Below are 5000 nucleotides of genomic sequence, written 5' to 3'. Positions count from 1 at the left end.
GGCTGCGAGCGCGTCTCGTGAGCCATCCATCACCCGCGTCTCGCTCCGCCAGGTAGACCCGACGGAGCGGCCGCCTGCTTTCATCTCCGGCCGAGGACAGCCGAGGTCGTCGCCGACCGCTTTTTTCCTCTTTTTTCTCTCCTTAGTGTTTTTTTCTACTTCTCTTTAGCGGTTTCGTCGGGAACGCGGTCATTATCATTATCATTTTGTTTGTTTGTTTACATAATAATTTGGTGAGATGGGTTTAGTAGCGATAAAACTGATGCGGATGTTGTGAGACTTTCTCATACTTTTTGGGCATTTAATTGATGCAACTACAACTTGTTTATATCTACTTTACGATTAATTTTTGACTCGCTAGACCCGACTGCCATTATTTTTTTGTAATTCTCTCTCTCTTTTTTTCTCCTATCATTAGCCTTTTCAGTTTTCATTTGTACAAGCTCAAATAGCGCCACCAACCCATTAAGCCCACGCATCCATCTTCAGGTGATAATCGTAAGATAATAGGATCATAATAAGATGATGATCAGCCGATTATGGTAATGACTTTGAGAAAGGTGGCGTGCTAGGAGACAGGGAACTCTACGGGTGCTCTATCCGGGCTCTACCCACGCTCTACCGCTCTGGTGGCTGAAGGGGACTAATGTTTGCGAAGGGAAAGTGGTGCCTAGTAGTAAACATCTCGAGAGGCTGTGAGAGCGAGTGAAAGCGAAGGATCGGAGAGGGGAGGACGAAAGGGAGGTGAGGGCGACCGTGGCAATGCTGATGCTGACGATGGAGGTGATGTTCGCAACGTTGGCGGCAGTGGTAGTGGTGATTACGAGAAATTGAAATGGAATGATAAACAGTAGGTAATGATAATGCAAATAATAATTATGGTGATAATAATAAAAATCTATTGTAAAATACTGCTTGTGTTTCGTCTGTTGATCGCACTTTGCGATTGAAATTTTATTCTAAAATCATATTCCATATGACTACGAAGTTGAATTTGCTTAATTTTTTGGTAAAGTGGGGTAATAATTGACAACATACATATCAAAGAATCACACACACACATAAACACCTATACATAAAATCATACACACGCTTTAAGGCATCATATTACGAATTTCCTAGAACCTATTCCATAGATATTTCAATTCTGCATTTATTTCGTTCATTGGTCTGCTCGCTTGCTTGAAATCGTATACGAATCAACTAGAATCATATTCTAACTGTATTATCATATCATCTATTATGTTCGTGCTTCCTCCGTCCGTAGGTCATGCTTGCACAATAAACCTGAAATCATATTCCATGTGACGGCGCCACTTTTCTGTGATATAAGACGGGCACAGCATTATAAGCCTGGACTCGTACTCTAACCTAAAGAATAACACACATACATAAAGGTATATTTCGCAACTATTAGAATCCATTAGCATTACTGTTTTCATTGTTATGATTTTTATTGTAGTTATTATCATCATCTTCCTTTTTCTTCGAGGCTAGTACACTGCACTAAAGTAGTTGTGCACATTTATTATTTACACAACTATCCGAGGGGGGAGGTTAAAGCAGGAAGGTAGGAGGGGAAGAGGAAAGTAAGATGAAAAAGGGAGGAGAAGAGAGGTAAAGAAGAAAGAGGGAAGTAAGAGGAAGAGGGTGTAAAGACAAAAGGAAATGGGTAAGGGGAGAGGAAAGGGAATTAAAGAGTAAGGGGGATGGGTAAGGGGAAAGGGAGGGGGAAGGAAGAGGGTGCTCAGATGTGGGAGTGGGATGTGGGAAGGAGGGAATGGTATAAGGGAGCGAAGGAGGGGGAGGTTAGGAAGAAAGATGAGGGAAGTGGGAGGGGCAGATGGAGGGTTCAAGTGGGAGAGGGAGGGGGGGGGGGGGGGGGGAGGAGAGAGGATAAAGGAGCGAATAGGGGGGGGGGGGGGGAGTTAAGGAGGTAGAAAAGGGAAGTAAGAGGGATATAAAGTGAATTTAAGGAAGATTTGGAAGTGCAAGGGGTTGGCAGAGCGGGAAAGGCACAGGTAATGGGAGAGGGAAAATGGAAGTGAAAATGAAGAGAGAGAGGGAAAATAGAAGGAGAGTGAAAGAGGGGAGAAGGAGGGGAGAATTGCCTCTGCTTTCCATGAAGTGGCCACGGGTCCTTCTAGTAATGATAATAATAATAAAAATAGTAATAATCATTATGATAATATTAACAACAACAACAACAACAACAACAACAACAGTGATGATAATAATGATATTATAAAAAAATAGTAATAGTAATAATGATTCCAATATGACGAATAATGATAATGACGATGATGATGATGGCGATGATGATAATGGCCTGGACGAGGGCGATAAGACATGTTCCGAACAGAAGCGTCTCCCCGAGCCTCTTCTGTCGCGCTGTCACTCCCTGGCGCGTCAGGAGCCTCTTCAAATACTCGGTCCCGGTCTGTGGCCTCCTGAAGAGTCGCTCTCACCTGCTTTACACAAATCGCCCTCTCCCTTTCCCCTTCCCCTCCCCTTCACTCGCCCCCTCCTCCATTTTCGCCTCTTATGTTCTTTCTCCTCCCTCCAACCTTCTCCATTCATTTTCTTCTCAGCATTCCTCTCTCCTTCTCTTCCTCCCCATTTCCCTATCACTCTCCCCCTTCTCGTTTTTCCTTGTCTTTCTCCCTCTTCTTCCCTTTCGCTATACTCCTCGACCTTTCTATGCTGTCTTTATTTTCCTCTTTTCTTCTTTCTTCTTCTCCCTTTCGTCCGTTTCCTCTCTAGCTTTTAATGCCTGGCCGTCGACAGTTTATTTTTGTTTCTTATTTTCTTCCTTTCTCTTGCGCTTCTCATTTGATAAACGTGTCTTGCTCTGTATTGTTAGTAACGATATTTCTTCCTTCATCCAATCATTATTCTTAGGGGGAGGGCAAGGAGGGGGTGTTCCGTTTTAAACAAAACCCGACAGCGATTGATGTGATGTCGCTGCGGTTGTGAAATTGGATATTATTCGTGGGAAAGGGGAAGGGGGAAGAGGGAAGGGGGGGGAAAAGGGGGAAGGGGGAAGGGGGAAAGGGGGGAAAGGGAAAAAAAGGGGGGGGGGAAAAGAGGGAAAGGGGGAGGGAAAAGGGAGGGGGGAAAGAGGAAAGGGGGAGGAAAGGGAGGGGGGAAGAGGAAGGGGGGAAAAGGGGGGGGGGAAAGGGAGGGGAGGGGGGGAGGGAAAGGGAAAGGGGAGGGAGGGTTAGGGGGAGGGAGAGGGGGGGGTGGGGGGGGGGGGGGGGGGAGGGGGAGGGGGGGGGGGGTGGGGGGAGGGGGGGGGGGCACCGGGGGGGTGGGGGGGGCCGGGGCCCGGGGCCCCGGGCCGTCATTCCTGCCCCGGGCCGCGGGCGGTGGTGTTCCCCTACTTTGTTTTTATGCAATTATTGCTCACTCTCTCTCTCATCTCCTCTCGCTCTCCTCCTTCATCACTCTTAATCTCTAAACCCCCTCCTCTCACTCTCTCTCTCTCACTCCCCCACTCCCTCTCTCTCTCTCTCCCTTCTCCCCCCCCCCTCACTCACTCCCTCTCTCCCTCTCCCTCTCTCTAACCCCCCCCCCCACTCTCACTCTCTCTCTTTTCTCTCTCACCCTCTCTCTCCTCTCTGCTCCCCCCACCCCCCCCTCCCTCCTCCACCTCTCCCCCCACCCCTCTCTCCTCTCTCCCTCTCTCCCCCCCCCTCTCCCTCTCTCTCCTCCCCTCTTCTCTCTGTCTCTCTCTCTCCCCTCCCACTCCCCTCCTCCTCTCTCCTCATCTCTCTTTCCCCTTTTCTCTCTCCTCTCTCTTCTCCTCTCTCTCTCCTCCCCCCTCCCTCTCTCCCCCCCCCCCCTCCTCTCCCACTTTATCCCCTCCCTCTCTCACATCCCTTCCCTCCTCCCTCCCCCCTCGTCTCCTCTCTCCTCTCTCTCCCTCCTCCTCTTCCTCCTCTCTCTTTTCAACCCCCCCCCGTCCCCTCTCCTCTCCCAGTCTCTCTTACCCCTCCTCTCTTTTCTTCTCTCCCCTTTTTTCCCACTTTCTCCCCTCCCCTCTCTCTCCCCCCCCCCCCTCTCTCTCTCCCCTCTCCTCCATCTCTCTCTCTCTCTCTCTCTCTCCTCTCTCTCCCCCCCCCCCCCCTCTCCTCTCCTCTTTCCCCCCCTTTTTTCCCTCCCTCTCTCCCTCTCCTTTCCCCCCCTCTCTCCCCTCTCCCCCCTTTATCTCCCCCCCCTCTCCTCTCTCTCCCTTTCCCTCTCCTCTCACTCCCCTCCCTCCCTCCCTCCCTCCCCCGCCCCTCTCTCTCTCTCTCCTCTCTCCTCCTCTCTCTCCTCTCCCCCTTCTCCTCCTCTCTCTCTCCTCTCTCTTTCCTCTCTCTCCATCACTCTTTCCCACTTTCTCTCCCTCCCTCTCTCTCTCCCTCTCTCTCTCTCTCTCTCTCTCTCTCTCTCTCTTTATTTCTCTCTGCTTTATTTTCCTTTATACTATGTATCTATTCCGTGTATTTGTATCCATTCGCATTGTTCTGTCCATTTGTTTTTTTTTACTATTTTATCGTCATTCTAATTTTCTTTGTCTTATATTTGCATTCCTTCTTATCGGTGTAATTAGGATATTTCGGTTGATTATTGAAATAAGCAGAAAAGGATAATGAAAGTAAGATTATAAAATGAGTATTGATTCAGTAAATTAAGAGAGAACGTCAAACGAAGTAAAAAAGAAACAGGCAAATTTATAGAACTGAAATCGACCCAGTGAACCGTCGTGTAATCTCTGGTTTATGACACAACAGACAGGGAGGGGGCAGGGGAGGGAGCGAGGGAGGGGGCGCATGGCAAGGCCTGGATTGCAGCGGAAGGTGGTCGGGACGGCGGCTTAACCCCTCGCGTGTGGCTTAAGGTCAGAGGGTGGATGTAAAAGGCTCGCTTGTTGGGGGGGGGGAGATAGAGACATGTCGGTGGTAAAAAAGGGCTTCGGTTAAAAATTTGAAAAACAACTTTAAACTCCTCTCCCC

The sequence above is a fragment of the Penaeus chinensis genome, chromosome 38, assembly GCF_019202785.1.
Source record: "Penaeus chinensis breed Huanghai No. 1 chromosome 38, ASM1920278v2, whole genome shotgun sequence".
NCBI classification, from domain to species: Eukaryota; Metazoa; Arthropoda; class Malacostraca; order Decapoda; family Penaeidae; genus Penaeus; species Penaeus chinensis.
This window is presented reverse-complemented; position numbering follows the sequence as displayed.